The following is an 18,925-nucleotide window of genomic DNA, read 5'->3' as shown; positions in this document are numbered from 1 at the left end:
TTATTATATGATATCAGAGATAAAGAATGTTCTGGGTAAACGGGATCTAAAAAATCATCTTGCTCTGGGGTGCCTGGGTGGCTCTGTGGCTTAAGCCTCTGCCTTTGGCTCAGGTCATGGTCTCAGGGTCCTGGGATCGAGCCCCACATCGGGCTTTCTGCTCAGCAGGGAGCCTGCCTCCCTCTCTCTCTCTCTCTGCCTGTCTCTCTGCCTACTTGTGCTTTCTCTCTCTCTGTGTAGAATAAATGAATGAAATCTTTGAAAAAAGAAAAAAAAAATCATCCTGTTCTTGGGTTCTCATCTAGTTCCTGAGTCCACAGAGGATCACCAGTCTATAAAGGTAGAAAAGGTAAGTTGGTAATCACGTTCAGAATTTCATAAAAGTTGCTGGAGATCATACATTTACTGGTTGATGTAGGGTTCAACTTTATTTGCTTTTGACTGGCTTGATACCAACTCAGGGCACAAGTCATACTGCTATGTGTGTTCTCACTGCTATCCGGAAGCTTTGGTTAGCAGTAAAGTAATTTATGAGAAGTACATAAAATCTGGGTTTTCTGTTCAGGCTAGCCAACTAAACTTAATGCTTAATGACTGTGTAGTTCTTGATATTGTTGAAATATTTTCTCATATAAACTAGGCATGAAAGTGTAAGAAACAATACTGTCATTTGCTTTTGGCAGCAAATACACTGAAATTTGAATGATAGAAAGATTAATGTGGTCCCTGAGAAAGGATGCCATGTAAATTCATAAAGCATTCCATAGTTTTAAAAGGAAAGGCTATTCCAACACACAAACTATTTTTAAGGCATTTTTTAAAAAGATTTTATTTATTTATTTGACAGAGATTACAAGTAGGCAGGCAGGCAGAGAGAGAGGAGGAAGCATGTTCCCTGCTGAGCAGAGAGCCTGATGTGGGGCTCGATCCCAGGACCCTGGGATCATGACCTGAGCCGAAGGCAGAAGCTTTAACCCACTGAGTCACCCAGGCACCCCACACAAACTATTTTTGTACTGAAATTTGCTAACTTGAATACAGAATTTTCCTTTTGGCCAATAATCAGATTTCTCTCTAAGTCACCTGGACATTGCTCGTTTCTAAGAAATTGAAACTAGAAACATTTTGACAGTTACATTGAAAAATAATTGTACTGAAATTAACTATCCTCATTTGGTTTTAATTTTTAAATGTTTGTGAAAGACGAGGGTATGGGGAAGAAGAGTAGGTAGTTTCTTTTGTAAGTATAAAATAAATGAACATGCAATGGATACGAAAACACAAACACTAGCAGGAAAATGAGAATCAGGAGATCTGGTTTCTGGTAATGACTCGGTCAGTGTCTACGGGAGTTTTTATATTTTTTATTTTTTATTTATTTTTTTAAAAGATTTATTTATTTATTTGACAGAACACAAGTAGGCAGAGAGGCAGGTGGAGAGAGGAAAGGAAGCAGGCTCCCTGCCGAGCAGAGAGCCCAATGTGGGGCTCAATCCCAGGACCCTGAGACCATGACCTGAGCCAAAGGCAGAGGCTTAACCCACTGAGCCATCCAGACACCCCGTCTACAGGAGTTTTAAAACATTGTTGTATTTATCTTAGTTTTTAATTTCTAGTCATACCAGACAATCTCTAAGCCTCTTACAATGATGCACTTTAGTGATGAAGCTATATTTTTTTTGTTGTCGAATCCGCTTCTTATTCTCAAGAAAGACATTTAGGAGATCTTGACCCTGGAGTTATTTATACTGGGGCTTTTGGCTACTGAATGTAGGAGGTCTGCTTCCCAAATACTCAGCAATCTTGTTTCCTCACTTTTTAAGGGCATGAGTAAGAGACTTCTAATAAGGAGGATTTTAAGGTAAATTTACCTTGAGCCTAGACTATGGTACCCTATGAAGGCTGAGAAACATTTGGGTAATGCCCTCTAGTTACTCCCAGCAGGGAGTGTTTAGACTCTGGTTTCTTGGGGAAAAGCGAAGTCATGAGAATAGCTTAAGAAGTTATGAGAGTAGGGGCACCTGGGTGGCTCAGTGGGGTAAAGCCTCTGCCTTCGGCTCAGGTCATGATCCCAGGGTCCTGGGATCGGATCGAGCCCCACATCAGGCTCTCTACTCAATGGGGAGCCTGCTTCCTCCTCTCTCTCTGTCTGCCTCTCTCCCTACTTGTGATCTCCATCTGTCAAATGAATAAATAAAATCTTTAAAAAAAAAAAAAAAAGAAGAAGAAGAAGTAGTAGTCATGATAGTAGCTTAAAGAATGACCGGTGCCTAAATCCATCTCACTCAATATTTCCTGCAATAAAACAGAGAAAAACAGATCAACAGAACTGTATGTGAAACACACTCAACATTCTTGGAGCTAGAGTATGGCTTAACTTAAAATAACTGTAGCCAAAGTGAAGAATAAGGAAAAAGAGAGAAAAATAAAACCAACTCCCGGCAAATGATCTCTTATGTTCCCACAATGCCACAAGATCTTGAGGTCAAGCAAGAAGTGTTAAAAAGAAAAAAAAGAAAAAAAAGTACGAGGAAGAAACAACAGAGCTAATGACCAGAGTAAAGTTAAGCCAAAAGCATTGCCAGGAAGAATCCATCTACTCTGAGCAGGTAAAATAGGTAAATGGGTTCAAAAGGTACAAGCTTCTAGTTATAAGTGAGTCATGGGGATGCCATGTACAGCATAGTGACTATGATCGATAATGCTATATTGCTTATTTGAAAACTGCTATGAGAAGAAATCTTGCAGGCTCTTATCACAAGGAAAAAAATTCTCTGTGCAGTGATGGATGTTAATAGGACTTGTAGTGGGGATTATTTCATATGTATACAAATATGGACTCATGTTGTACACTTGAAACTAATATATGTTAGTACATAATAATAATAGTAATAATAAAAAAAATACAAGAGGAGGCAAAAAGAGAGTCACTTTAGAAAAAGGAATAAGTGAATGTAGGGACAGATTTTTATGTCCAGCAAATGTGTTTGTCAAACATTAAGATTTTAAAAAAACCTGCAAAAAAGAGGGTTTTTTTTTTTTTAACATACAGCATATTGTTAATTTCAGGGGTAGAATTTAGTGATTCATCACTTGCATGTAACACCCAGCACTCATCACATCATGTGCCCTCCTTCATGCCCATCACCCAGGTGCCCTGTCTTCCCACCCACCACCCCTCCAGCAACCCTCAATTTGTTTCCTATGGTTAAGGGTCTCTAAACAGTTTTAAACTCATACAGCTTAGAACATACAGTATGTATGAGCTCTCCATGAAGATTTATTAGATCTGCTTTATTCAATTAATAAATGATTGGGAAAATGTCACCAAACACTGATGATGGGCTTTAATGCATGTTACTGGGGACCTAAAACAAAAACAAAGGTGTGGGTAAGTGTAGAAGATGAACACATGGATATCATATTTTATGGCAAAGCAGAAATAAGGCAATGAGATATGAGTGGAGACAACAGAGGAGAAGTAGAAAGTAGAATAAACTCATTGATTGACGTATAGGGTATAGGTAGGATTTCAAAGGTATTGTTAAAAACTAACAAGCTAGAAAATAAAATTATACTAGGCTCCAAACTGAATTTTTTCTCAAAACTCTTTTCCAAAAAAAATATAAAACAGAGGGCATTATGAAAGACATAACTTTAAAGATGACAAGTAGAATGAAAATATAATTCTTCCTAGTTATCATTTTTGAAAGATTTTTATTTATTTATTTGAGAGAGAGAGAGCAGGGAGTCTGATGCAGGGCTGGATCCCAGGACCCCAAAATCATAACCTAACTTAAACGTTATGGTTAACTGACTGAGCTCTAGTTATCATTTTTAATTAAAGAGCAAATAATGCACATTTTGTAAAGAAATAAATGTAGCAAGTATAACCTAATATGCATAGTTATAAAATTATTGGGACAAAAATTGAGACCAACAGAATTCAGACATTCAAGTTAAAAGACACATATCAGTCATATCAATAAATATGAATGAAGTTAATTTACTTGTTAAAACAGTGTATTTTTTTATTGTTACATTAATTACCATACAGTACATCATTATCTTTTGAATAGTGTTCCAAGATTCGTTGTTTGCATATGACACCCAGTGCTCCATGCAGTACGTGGCCTTCTTAACTCTCATCACTGGGCTTTTTACTTTGGTTTCCATAGCTATGCCAAGCCATATGCTCTATGCAAGGGGAATAATAAAGGGATTCAGAAAAGCAAGCAAACAAAACAGACAAAAGTATACTGGGTCCTCAGAAACGGTAAGAAAGAAGGGGTGTGAATTTAATATCAGATAAAGTAACATTTCAACCAAAAAGCTAAAAAAATTGATGAGAGATATGTTTTAGTGCTAAATACCATGATTCAAAATGATAAGGTATATTTGAACAAAGAATACAGCAACCATGTTTATGTAGTAAAAACTCTAAAACATAGGTAGAAATAGCATAATTATAGAAGTCTTTATAGACTGAATTTTTAATTATAACTCATAGACGTGCACCAGTCTCAGACCAAGACAGATCAAGTGAACAAAACCAAAATCAAAGAGCCCAAAGACCTGAACAAGTGAATAAAATAGATCTTATCATTATATACCAAAGTTTAGGCTTTGATAATAGAAAATATACTTCCTCTTTGGATGCTTATGGAACATTTACAAAGTTTTCCATACACAAGTTCACAAGGAAAACATCAAGATGTCCTATAATGCAGAAGTATTACAAAATATAGTCTCCACTTACAGTGCAATAGAACTAGAAATTATTAACGAATCAAAATAATAAGAGGCCCTTCCACCAGTAATCTTAAAAAAAAATTCTTCTATAGGACAACTCAGGTGAATTGGAAACATAAAATTGAAACTACAGAATTCAGTCAAATAATAAAAATACTAAATGCAAGAACCTCTGAGATATGCTATAAGCAGTGGTCAAAGAAAAATTTATAATACAAACACTTCCACAATTACAAATAAAAAAAAATGAAAACAAATACCCGCTCAAGAAATTAGAAAAAAAGACAAGTCAAAGAATGCCCAAGAAAAGAAATAATACAAAAAAGCAGAAAAGCAGAAGTTCCACAAAAAATTATAAAGTGGAAGTTCAGGTAGATTATAGGGAAACAGTAAATATGTGTGTGTGTGTGTGTGTGTGTGTACTTTAACAAGTCTCCTTGGGATTGGTTGTGGAGGGTGTTTCAGTGAGAAACCGTGTATTCTTTTGGATTTGAGGAAATCCTTTGAAAAACAGAGAACATTAGGATATATTTATATGCTTATTTATTTATTTATTTATTTAAAAGGATTTTATTTATTTATTTGACAGAGAGAGACACAGTGAGAGAGGGAACACAAGCAAGAGGAGTGGGAGAGGGAGAAGCAGGCTTCCCAAGGAGCAGGGAGCCTGATGTGGGGCTCAGTTCCAGGGCCCAGGGATCATGACCTGAGCCGAAGGCAGAGGCTTTAACCCACTGAGCCACCCAGGCGCCCCTATATGTACTTTGAAATGCACTTTTTAATTGCTTAAACTGAAATGGCCACACCGCAATTCAGGCCTACCCTACACAGCACTCTAATAAAGGTGATACCATAAGTAAGCTGTTGATTCAGCAGGTACACACACACACACACACACACACACACGCACACACACACACACACACAGTCAACATACAGACCCCAAGCAGAGTTGCCATGCTCCTCTCTGTAGCCACTAACAGAAATAAGGGAATCGATAATGTGCAGTGTATCTGTAATGTGCAGTGTGGTGACAAGAGGAAAACAATGGACATCACTCGAGCAAATGAGAGGTATAATCAAAACCGCGGTATTTGGGTTTCAGAATTATATTCTTCTAGCTTTTGTAATGCCCGCATTACTACAGTTCTTTCAGGGCAAGAAGCTCTTCAGTATGTTGAGTCTGAAACACTACCTCACTCCCTGTTTTCCATGAGGCACTCCCGTGAAACGCTTTATTATCAAAAACAATTGCATCTGAGCTGAGCGCGCATTTTGGTTGGAGGAGCTGGAGACAGGATGCCTTATCATATAAAATATGTCTATAATGTGAGGCTGAGAACAGTTGTTCTGAGGGTTGAGATTTTATCTTACACGTGAGGCCCCCGCTTAGTCCAGGCTTTCCGAGTATCTATTGACTGACTATACCGAAGAGTGAACAATTGTTCATTTTTAACAATTTCTATGCAGATACAGTATTCCCTTCTTTAGACACATTACAGGTTGTCAGTTCCTTTTGTTGTTGATATCTCCCTAAAATTTCAGCCCCCAAGAACAAAAGAATATGCTAGTTTTACAAGACTAAGCCTAAATTATATTTCCCTGGTCAGAAAAATAGTTTAATTACTTTATAAACTTTTCTCATTTAAAACAAATTTATCCTGTGTCTTTGATGATTACCATAAATTGCAGCCATGCTTCTTCTAATATATTCTATTACTGTTTGGTTTCTCAGAAGATTTAAAGGGTGCCAATTTCCTCTACAATTTATCAGACAATATTCAGCAGTGCTGTTTAGAGAAAACTTATAAAAATACAACTTAACAAAAGATTTATCACACTGCTTGCATTTTAGCATGTTTCTAAGACCAGTAACCTAGTTTCTTCTTGCCTGCTTTTGACAAGAGTAAGCTTAATATTAAATATTAACTCTCCTCCCTGTAAAAAGGCATAGATATTATTTATTCAGGATACTTTTGATAGAAAGTTATTTAGAGATTTTCATACTCTACTGCAATGCCTATGTAAGGATAATTCCTCCTTATTTGATTTGATTGTCTTTCCCCATAAATTGTATTTAGTAGCCTTGTCACCTACTCCTCGCTACACACACATGCACATGCAAATACTCTTCAACATATATATCCTTTCGGTTCTGAATTTTGATGAATATACCTGCTGATAGATCTCTCCTATTTTCATTATTTGGCTGTCTGAGGAGGCTGACTACATGGGAACAATTCTGTCATTTATGTTCTTTCTCTCTATCTCACCACAACCCAACCTTCTGACTGAATACTTTATTGATAAAAAATCTGGAATTTTCTTCAGAGGGAGGAAATCCCAGCCTATGGGCTTTGGCCCAACCCCAGGACTTCATTGAAGTGATCCCCCTCCTGATGTGTACAGCTCCCTGATCCTCTCACTAAGGTTAGAAGGGCAAGATGAGCCACAGCCGACTTTTTGGATTAAGCCAGTATCATTGAGTAGAACCCTAAAATCCTACCTGATCTACAAGCATATCCTAATCATTAAATTTGTTAGGGGCTATGAGGAGCCATCTCTAGGTTGCCTGATGCTAAGTCTGGTTCCTTCAGAAGATGGCACCTCTCTGAGCCAGAGATGATGTGGAGAACAGGAGCACAAAAATCTCATCTGTTAAGCTCTCATTCCATATCCACCACTGAGTCGTTTGCTTTACTTTCTTGTATTACCTAAAGTCATTGAATTCATACCCTATTCTTTTGCATTGTCTTGAGAACATTCGAGATCACATAGACCCTAAGTGTCAGAGCTATAGCTAACATGGACCCCCTCCTCCCATGAAGAAGCACCCCCCCTCAAAGCTCCCACAGCTGCTCTGTGAGCCAGACTCATATCAGAACTGAGGACTGGCCTTATATTTTAAGTCTCTTTAGATATTTACATTATATTCTTCTAAAAAAATTACCTTCTTTTAAATACCTAATAGAAACAGGTCTCCAATGAAATCCATGTTCTTCTTTCAAATGTATGGAGTTGGGCTGGGACTTAGTTGTCTTACTGGGTACACCATACCTTTGCAGAGGCATTGCCATGTAACTGAATTCTCTCCTGGCCCACCCCAAATTTGGATGTCTTGCCATATATACTCTTTTCTTCATACTGGCTGAGATGAGCAGAGCATCATTGCTTATGAAGTCATTTGTTGAAGGTAGCAGAGCCACTGTCCCTCTGGGTCTCTGAATCATGGCATATGGGTAGCTAGGTTGTCCATTGCCTAAAACACCCATCCTGGATTGTTAAATGAGTAAGGGAAATTTTTTATTCCTTAAGCCAGTGAATTAATGTTGAGTGTCCTGTGGCAGCAGGATAGCTTAGTCTGTCCTAACCAGGGAGAACTCTGTTTATGTTTTTAGTTAATTTACTTAACTTACAGAATTTTGCTGTGTAAAAATGTGGTACACTATAAATAACTGTGTTTTGTTGGTGAAGTTATCCTGACAATTAAATTGATGTCTTTACACATGGCCAAATTAACTATCCAGACAATGAATTTAAAAAAGGAAAAAAAAAAAAAGATTCCATGAAATTGGTTGGTGGTCAGTTTGTAGAAAAAGTAACTGGTAATTTTGGACCGATTTTCCCTTTCTGTTCTATTTTAAAAGTATGTGTGGACTCAATGCCAGATTAAGTGTTTTCTCACCACATACAAGCAGGAGTATTTTTATTCCTTTGCTGACCTCCACTGTAGTTCTGTCCTATGTTTATCTCAAAGAAATTATTTCTCCAGAAACAGTAATGACAAAGAAGAACAAAGACAGGGCGCCTGGGTGGCTCAGTGGGTTAAGCCGCTGCCTTCGGCTCAGGTCATGATCTCAGGGTCCTGGGATCGAGTCCCGCATCGGGCTCTCTGCTCAGTGGGGAGCCTGCTTCCCTCTCACTCTCTCTGTCTGCCTCTCTGCCTACTTATGATCTCTGTCAAATAAATAAATAAAATCTTTAAAAAAAAAAAGAACAAAGACAAGTATTTCTAGCATTTGTATAATCCGTTTTGTTGATTCAATTTCTGTGATGTCTTTAAAAATGTCACACTCCTTTCTTTATTATTGATCAGTTTGGTAAAGTCTTGCTGAAAAGAGGGCCATGGGATATATCAACTGTCTTAGGCATTTCTTTCGTTTTTTATAAGATTTATTTTAGAGATAGAGCAAGATGAGAGAGAGAGAGAGAGAGAGAGCACACTGAATGGGAGGGGCAGAGGGAGAGATCCCAAGCAGACTCCCCACTGAGCAGGAAGCCCAATGTGTGTTTGATCTCATGACCCATGAGGTCATGAACCAAGAGCCAGGTGCTCAACCAATTGAGTCACCCAGGTGCCCCATCTCTGATAGGCATTTCTAACTTCCTAAAACTAATACATGGTTATTTTTATGGAATAATTATTGCAGAAAGGCATCATTTCAAACTTAGTATTTTTTCTTTCTTCACATAAGATCTGAATCCAGTGTCTCAACAATACACTTAAATTCTCATGATCTTGGAACAGGTGGGCACATATTAAGAAATGTCAGACTCCATCAGCCCTGCTGAACATAGATATTCCACGTGGTGATTTTCAGTATAGTAGGAGAAAAAAAAGTCAATCTGTCAAAATAATAACTCATAATATGTAATTTCAGTCTTTATCTCTTACCTTATGCCAACTACAAATGTTTTCTATTTGTTTATCTATCTACTCTTACCTTCCATGGCCCTAGCATTCTCAGCTGTGTGATGTAAGTTATGAAAACATCCACTGGATTCTATCACATTTTAAATCAAAACCCATTGCACTTGAGGAAAAAAAAATACAAAATCTTTAACTTCATCCACAGTGGACACGGTCAGGCCCATGCCTTTGTAACTTCAAGTTGTGCAACTGTATGTCTTTATCTTTCTCAGCTTACAATAGGCTTGATTTTTTGTGTTATTGTTTGTTTTGGGTTTTTTTGGCCAGCTTTTTTTTTTTTTTTCCTTTTCAACACTTAAGCACTTTCCTACCTTAAAGCCTCTCCACTTACTATTCCCTTTTCAGGAATACCTTTCCCCTGTTTATTTCTACATTCCAAGTTAAAGGACATTCCTTGAAAAAGGCTTTCCCCAACCTCCAAATATGGTGCCCTATTATAACTGAGTGCTCACCGTATTTATCATTTACTTTTGCATCTAATTGTTAGTTTAATAGTCATGGATTCTGTAGAGTGAATACCTATTATTTTGTCTCCTCAGCATTCCTCTGTACAGAAGTACCTTTCTGGAAACTTATTCCCCATTCCATCTATGTTATCTTTTCTAGAAAGTTCTTTTATGCATTTGTAAGCCCACCCCAACAATTGTGTAATAGAGGGATGGACACCTAATTCCATCTGAGTACCTTCTTCTAGTCACAGTTGATTGGAAAAAGGGGCCAATCAGAGTTCTTCACTAGGCTTCTTCAAACTTCAGTAATCATAATCAGCCTATTCTTGAGTAGCACTTGGTGCTCTTGACAGCTCTACAATTTGGTGAACTCTGACTTGCAGAAAGAATCAGAGATGAGAAAAGGAGGGAGAGTACAAGCCATATTTGGGTACCTGGTTCTGGTTTTTCCAGAAGCCAGGGTACAAACATTGATCCTCTTAGACATAAACTGGCTTTATGAGATACTTCAGTCTCTTCGTTATTTTTACTGAAGTTAGTTTGTGTTAGATTAACTGGAAGTTAAGATGGCTGACTAGCAATATGTCCTAGAAGATGTAAGCACCACAAAGTCACCCTTTCCGACCAGGATGTCCCATCACCTGTTTCTTCAGAATAAACATCTTTGTGTGATTTTGTAAAGGTATATTAAACTACAAAGTTTATATTAAACTTTGTGTATTAGAGACTATTTTAAACTACAGAGGAACCATGTACTAATACTTCGTCTTTGATTTATTTTTATCTAGACTGTGAATGTTTGTGTGAAGGTTTTTTGGTTTTATTTTGAAATCTAGAAAGTGTCCAGATTATAAAACTTAAATATGGGATTTAATACTTGTTTTAAAACCAGCCACTCTAGACTTTAAAAATTCTCCTCCCTTCTGTCCTCTCAAAATATAAATTCTTATTTGAAAATAGGGTAAAAATTTTTCCTCTGAATAAAGGATCATTTGCCAATTTTTAGCATTTACTACTTCCTCAGTTCTGCCACCTTAGGTATAAGTGGAGAGGAACCTAGCTATTTGTGCACATTTGCCTGAGAATATCCTGCAATGAAGGATCAAGGCATCCAACTGAGCAATGTAAAAATGTAGGCTCCCCCTGCTCTCTCAAAATTCCCACCCTGGGAGTACAATCTTGCTACCTCACCATATGCTTAGGGTATTTCAGGGAGTAAAGTCAAATTGGAACCCTGTTTCCTGCTGTTTCACCATGATTGTTTGTACAACAGATGCAGCCAATCCATCAATGCCAGGAGAAACTAAGAGGAAACTGCTCTCATAACCATAGACACCAAAACACAATCTTAAATCCTTGCTTAACAAACAACAAAGACCATTATTTTGATCTATGGGGGAAATACCATTAATATTAATATCTTTAAATAATCCATTTGGAAGTAAATTAAATGTAAGCCTTATAGAAGTAAAAGTTGGATGATTGACTGAGATAAATAATACTAATAATGACATTAATAACAGGTAACCAATCCTTTATTGTTTATAAACCTCTTTTTAAGCCATTAACTAATCTTTTTTAAAAAGATTTTATTTATTTGAGAGAGAGAGAGCATGAGCAGGGGGAGTGGGAGAAGGAGAAGCAGATTCCCTGCTGAGAAAAGAGCCCAATATGGTACTCAATCCTGGTACCCCAGGATCGTGACCTAGCCAAAGGTAGATGCTTAACCGACTGAGCCACCCAGGTGCCCCAAGTCATTAACACATTTAATGTGTTCATCTCCCAAGAGGCCACATTTTAGAGATGAGGCAAATAAAATTTAGTTAGAGAATATGATTGAATAAGTATTGCTAGGTAATATACAGGGCATCTAGTTTATTTTGAATTTGAGATAAGCAATTTATTTTTAGTTTAAAGACATTTCAAATAGTGCATGCTCATCTAAAATTAACATTTAGGTTGGTATCCTGCATTTTTATTTGCTCGATCTGGGAACCCTAAATAAAACTAAGGTTACAAAGTTAGTAATGGGCAAAGCAGGAGATTTTTTACAACCACTAGAGAAACTGATGGTTGACATGTACTTTGAACAGATTATAGTAGACACTATTATGGATTTATTGTCAAGACATTGCAGGAAATATTTCTTCACATTCCATATCTCCAGGTATGATGTTAGTTGGAAATTATCCATGAATAGACACTAATTCTGGTGGGCCTCTTTAAAATATGTGCGGTATATTGACCCAGGGAGAGCTAAGAATTAACCAGGCACATTTCTTCACTGGCTACCTACCACAACCACTAATGACTGAGGGTTAAAACCTTCTTTGAGCGCAATTTATGCTCTGGGATATTTATAAAGAACAAGTCCATCATTAGAAATAATAACCAGTGGATTTCAGATCTCAGCTTGACCCTGTGAGAAAATAGATCCAAAAAAGGACTTTTTATGGGAAAAAGAGAAGGAAGATCATTAGCCTTTTGAACCCTGTGGGAATCAGTATGGGAAGTAAATTAATGAAACTATGGTAGAAGACTTTGGTCAGCTTCTTTTGGTTCAACCTCCAGACTAGATCTTTATACATTGTATTAAGACCCACATATATTTTCACTAATGTCAGTTTTAAGACTGCTAAAGCTATATATAAGTCCAAAGATAAAAAGGTAAGACTATAGCTTCTAAAAAAATTTATCAAAAATTTTAAGTTCTTAATTCTAGAGTTAGCAATCATAGAGAAATTCTCAAAGGAAATCTATAGCATTTCTTTCTAGAGGTGAAGTCATGAGTTGTGTAACTTGCTTATAACTAGTATCAAGCTAGACAGAATTGGTCAGAGGTGGCTGGTTGTGTTACTTGACCATAAAATACATGTCATAAATTTGGGCTTAGCAAACAGTCTCCTAATTTTAGTGGGCATATTCACAGAACACCAAGAATAAGTTCCTAAAAGGAAGTCAGGACCATTGATAATCCTAAAGAATGGGACATTTTCCTTCAGGTGGCAGAGCTGAAAACAGAGTATACCCTCTAAGGAGGAAACCAATTGAATGATATTTAATAAAATAACATCATTTTATTATGTTTTAGATGGATCTACCATTTCAGACATTCACTCATAAATTTGAGCATTTCTAAAAGAAAGTAACTTGAAAGTGATATTCCTGGTGCATACTTACAGTGTTGTGAGAAGTGATGACATAGGCCTCGATGGCCTGTGTGGAATGAGTGATACCAGTGAGAACTCATCAAGCCCCAATCTGTATGAGCTTAAACTAAATGACAAACATTAAGAAGTTAACACTTGACCAAGCTGCAACACTGAAAAGCATTAATCCCAGAATGGTTTTCCAGGGCAGTGCTAAAATTTAGCTAAAACGTGGACATATCTGAAAAGGATGAAATCACTTACATCAAAGGAAGTTAATTCCTGTATGTGATGTTGAAAGATCAGATCAAACTGCAGGAGAAAACTAAAGCACATTTAATTAAGAGAGACACAGACATCACTGTTAGGAAAGATCTTTGGGAAAAGCTCCACTGAAGCCCAAACTTCATGGTTTCTGAAGTGCTATTTCCATTTGACTGGGACAGAGAGGTCAATAAATAGTGGTCATTTTTGGAGTCAAGCTACTGTTTATTCTCCATAAATTATTCCCTATAAGTATTGCACTGTCAGAGAATGAATAACACATGCTATCTCCTGCTTAAAACTCCTTCCTTTTGGGATGGAGCTTCCTTGTCATTTGAGATGTAAGTTCCTTAACCTATTTGAGCATCCCTTTTTTGACCAGATGTGACAGAAAAGAAATGCCTCATGGAATTTTACCACAGGTGCAGGTATAGCACAAGGGAGCAGGTTACAAATAAATTTTGTCATAGGTTCCCTAGTCTTCATCCCCCAAAAAGGTACAAAGCAAGATTTTTCTGCCTTTTACTGGAAAGGTTTCATTGTTGAAGGCCACGGACACTGATTGTTTGCCCCTGAACCCAAGGGAGCAATGCCAGGTGCACTCAGAGAAGTGAGGTGTCTGACCTTGACACAGAGGATTAAATGCAAGGTAGAAAATAAATAAATCTAGTCTGGGCACGGCACATGAAACAGAGTAAAAGTTCTTGTAAAACACTTTCAGCAGTTTCTGTTATTTCATTGCTCTAATAATTGACTCATTCCAGTTGCATAAACTAAATTCGTGCCAGTCCTAAGGAGGGAAGGGTTTCTGATTTTGGCAGATTAAACAATATCCTCTGATTAAATGAAGACTAATGGCATTGCCTACTTTCTGCCTTGAAGCCCAGTTGGCAGATAGCAAATAAAGGCAAAGGTCAACTCTGCAGAAAGGGTTTGGAGGTCCTTTTTCTCGTACATCTTTATGAAATAGAGAAGATGAGGGAGGGAAGAGGAGGTTTCATTAAACTCTGGGCCAGGGAAACATACATATAGGCATCAATCTAATGTGTGATGGCCACTCAGCCCACAGGTCCTCTTTACATGTGTATCCCCCAAAGCAGGAAGGACTAAAAAGGAGCCAGAGATGCCCTTACTTAGGATGGAAAGTTTAGGTGAAGAAGAAAATTTATGTGAAGAAAATTATTGGAAATTTCTAGAACAAGGTGTGAGGTTATATGTCCTTTGCCCAGATTCATTAAAAAATCTACTGCTTTACCAGGCAGCTAGAAGGAACCATCCATGTAGCTCAGGACATTGCGTCTTGGGTATTGATGTCTTTGGGAAGATTAAAAGATTGCCAGTGTTTCCCACTTTCCAACAAGGATTTTTTTGATGAGGTGAATGGCAGGAGGATCTTTGGATTCTGGGGTCATGTCTGCTCATTCTGTAGGGCATGTTCACCAGAGGTCTGCCTCTCTGAGGGGCTGAGAAGCCTCACTGGAGAAACTTTTCTCTGAAGAGAAGAACGAGACAGGAAAGAATGACCCAGTAACACAACTCTAGTCATTAGAGGGAGTATGTAACTCTTGAATTTAAACTGAGAGTGCTCGCTTCGGCAGCACATATACTAAAATTGAATTTAAACTGAGGTTCATAATACAGGTCAAGAGCAAGGACTGTGAGAAAACATCCAAAGAATTGGTTTTGGTTAGTTCTAAGTCTGATTCTACAGAGTAAGGTGGCCCTTCAGCAGTAAACTTCTGAAAGATCATCACAGAAAAAGAATTAGTGACATTTTCCTGCTCTTGACCACAGAACATCAATCAAATTGGGCCCATTGCAGGCTCCGGTTCATCTCCTATTTGAGTCTCGCTTCTGTCTATAAAATAGGAATATTACCAGCATGTTATGTGAAAAAGGGCAAGATGCATTCCGTGTTAGTTGATATATGATATATGATATGATATCATATAATCAGGAGTGGAAAGAATATTGGAGATTACCTCTTCAATAAATGAAAAGGAAGGAAGGAAAGTAATAACTACAATGAGGAACTTTCTAAGATCCTAAATATTACTTTAACAAATCCATCTGTAGATTTCAGCTTTATTTACTCACGGTCCAGAATTTCTCAAATATGCTAGATAACTGAAGACTATGATTTACTTTACAATACTCTGATGTGGGCATTGAGATAATATGCTAAATAGTTAAACTTCAGCTTTAGGGGCAGTTGTCCTCATGGAGAATCCACACTGTAGGGATGATAGCTAGCATAATGTGAAAAAGTCTGTATTCTAGAAACAGTTACTACAAGGTATCTTGATCAACATCTCCTATTCAAGTTAGACTGGTGAATGACAGAAACATTTTTTTAAAAATATTTTTTATTTATTTGACAGAGCGAAATCACAACTAGGCAGAGAGGCAGGCAGAGAGAGAGGAGGAAGCAGGCTCCCTGCGGAGCAGAGAGAGCCCGATGCGGGGCTCGATCCCAGGACCCTGGGATCATGACATGAGCCAAAGGCAAAGGCCCTAACCTACTGAGCCACCCAGGTGCCCCTGACAGAAACATTTTTATTGGTGATTTAGTTATTTTGTAATTTTCTTAGGGTATGATAAAATCAGTGCTTCTTGGTGAAAGTAAAAGGTACTTATGATATATCAATAGGTGACAAAAATCAAAATCCTTTCAGATCTTTGTAGGAACACTGTTCAAATCTAGGAGATCACCAGTCTTTAGTTTAGGGATAGCACCCAAGACCATGTGGTCCTGACATTGGTTTAAAACAACAGATTGGGTTGCATGATGATGATGATTTTAAGAGTAACAGAATTTTACTTTTGCAGGGAAGTCATGTGTGTCTTGAATGGATCTTTCAGGTGAGGTGGTGGTTAGCACATTGAGAAAGACAGCAGGGACTACAAACTTACAGAGACTTACAGGTGGAGGGAATGGTTCTGCCTGCTTACGAACAATGGTGTTTTTATTTTTTAAATAAACATTGTTTATAAGTCAAAATCTGATGTATGACTGCTTTTCAGTGTACATGCTAATTGCATGGTTTTGAAGGGAGCATCACAGAGCCTCAATATTGCAGTGGCTCCTGTTGTCTCCAAAAAACCTAAGGCAGGTAGGCTGCCTGGGAGGCACAGTTGGTTGGGCATCTGACCTTCGGTTTTGGCTCAGGTCATATCTCAGGGTCGTAATCTCAGAGTCATGAGATCAAGCCCCGTGTGTTCTCTCCCTCTCCCTCTGCCCCTCCCCCATTTCCCCCTCTCTCTTAAATAAATAAATAAATATTTTTTAAAAATATTGCTTCAAAAGAATGGAAGAGTTAGCACAGAATGGTTTGAGTCAGTTCCCTTGTTTAAGAATTATAGCTTTTCATGGGCGTGTTAAGCACTGTAGCTGAACAAGAGGAGAGAGATCTGGAGGAAGGGATTGCGTTTTGCTGCTATTTAATTCAGAGTTGGAGGGCAGTCTCCCAAGTGTCACACTGAAAAAAAAGTTCTCTCTTTTCAACAAATAACCATAGTTGAAGATGGGAAACTTAAGGGAGGTGACTAAGGAGAGAAGAGATGTTATTAAGTGAGGATATGGATTTAAAGAGATAACAGTAACACTTTGTGGAGGCACTTTTTTGAGAAGTTCCTTTTTGGGGGGAGGGATATCGGCACCTGGGAAAGTGACATTAAATAAATAATGCTGCCAAAAACACATCAGGAGCTTAGATGCGCTCTGAGCACAGATTTTCAGACCTGAATTAATGAGGACATCTTGTATTAAATCATTTGACAACCTGGATGCTATTTGTCATTGAAATGTAACTTAATATACATTTTATATGCTATAAAATGCTCACCTTCAGATTGAGAGTATTACGCTCTGAATATATATGTGCAAGTGGATGTGTATATTTTTCTCAGCCTAATTCTCTATGGAAATATGTACTGTCAGGATGCACCCTTAGATGTTGAGCCGGGATGGGGGGAGGGGGCAATTACAGGGCTTCTGTAAGTGGCACCTGGTGATCTGTTGGAGAATTCCTACTAGTGGGAAGGCTCTATAGGGCTCTTCATGAGGAATATGGATGCATTTTAACCCACCCTTCCCCTCCAATCATCCATCTGTATACTCTTGCCAGATTCATGGTCCTCAATGCCCAAATTTGTTTTGTCCCTCTCCAATGTACAGCCTTCCAACAGTTACCCATTTCTCACAGATGAAATCCAGATTCCTCCGCCTGGCAGTTCAGAGCTGGCTAGTTACAGCCTACAGGAACCCCTTCCTCTGAGTGAGTGAGCTCGGGATTTTGTTGTTTACTGCAGCCATCTTACATTTACTTGACTGTGCTTTTCTCAAGCCTTTTTAGTCAGCTTGCTTTGTAAAATCTCATTCTGAGAAGAATCAAAGGTCTTATATTTATTAAAAAGGGTGGCGGTAGATGGACGTGGCTCTGTTCCCGGTTTCTCTAAGTAGTTACAGGCAAAAAGAAAGAAGGGAATTATTTAAAAAAAAAAAAAACCTTTCAGAAAAAAAAAAAAAAAAAAAGACAGCTTGCCCACAAACTCTGTCAAGGCATTCGTAAGCAATTTACATAATCAACATGAATTCCAAGTATCTCTGTGCTTGATTACATTAGATAAAAACAGTTTTGCTCACTATAAATCCAGTTGACTCTCCTTTCTATTTACAGTGAAGGAAAAGCTCTCTTTACCTTAAATGGTAAGAGGTTGCTCTAGAATCAGAAACGTGTATCAGGATGCCAAGGAAGTGACAGTGTAACATAACCCTTCTGAAATGATCAATTACTTGAGCTTGAGTTCTGCCACTGGAGTAAGACACATCTAAAGAAAGAATTAAGAGAGAGAAATATCCAAGCAATGGAGGGAAAGAGATCTGTGCAGGCCCAAATGAAAACGAGCCTGGCACTGTGCCCTCGTAGTCTCTGCCAGCCATCCCATCTGTGGCCAGGATGAGTTAAGGTATGATAAAGAATATGTATTCTGATACTTTTGTCCATTGATGTTTCTTTTTGCTTAATTTTTTTCTATTAAAGATGAATTACAACCTTAGACTAAGATGACAACATTGTGGGGTTTTTGGTTTTGTTTTTTTAATCTGAAACATGTTAAAATGGTGAACAGGACATTGATGGAGGTTTATTATGATGGGAGCAGCGTGTGGGGCAGCTTTGCACCCCAAATTAAATTTGGAAAGTGGAGGCAGAGAGAAAGGAAAACAGTAATCCCCATCCTTTAGCTTCCCACCAAAGGTATCCAGATGATTAGAACTGTGTACCTGGCCAGAGGCAGGCTGTAGAAGTTATTTCTGTCTTCATTTAATGCTTCCGGGTTAATACTTCCAATTTACTTCCTGAAATCCTACGTTGGTTTCACATCTCCCTACTCCACCTGCCATCCTCATCCACACGAGGCTTCGTCCATACAGATGCACAATGGTCTTCAGACTGCAGTGGTAGTGGGGGCAGAGAGACAACTGGGTTTGCAGGAGGAAGGCATGTCCACACTCCTTCCATCCCATTTCTTTGACCCTTAGGTGTGGCATTCTTGGTGGTAAAATTTGGGAGGGCATGGTCTGGTGATAAGTGTGACTT

At 38.1% G+C, this 18,925-nt stretch overlaps 1 pseudogene; it reads left to right on the top strand.

The window, feature by feature from the left end:
- Positions 1-670: 670 nt before the first annotated feature.
- LOC122903855 lies at positions 671-771 on the top strand (annotated as a pseudogene).
- Positions 772-18,925: the final 18,154 nt, after the last annotated feature.

The sequence above is a fragment of the Neovison vison genome, chromosome 3 (genome assembly GCF_020171115.1).
Source record: "Neovison vison isolate M4711 chromosome 3, ASM_NN_V1, whole genome shotgun sequence".
NCBI classification, from domain to species: Eukaryota; Metazoa; Chordata; class Mammalia; order Carnivora; family Mustelidae; genus Neogale; species Neogale vison.
Note: the sequence above shows the minus strand (reverse complement) of the source record. Positions and strands in the feature narration are given on the sequence as shown.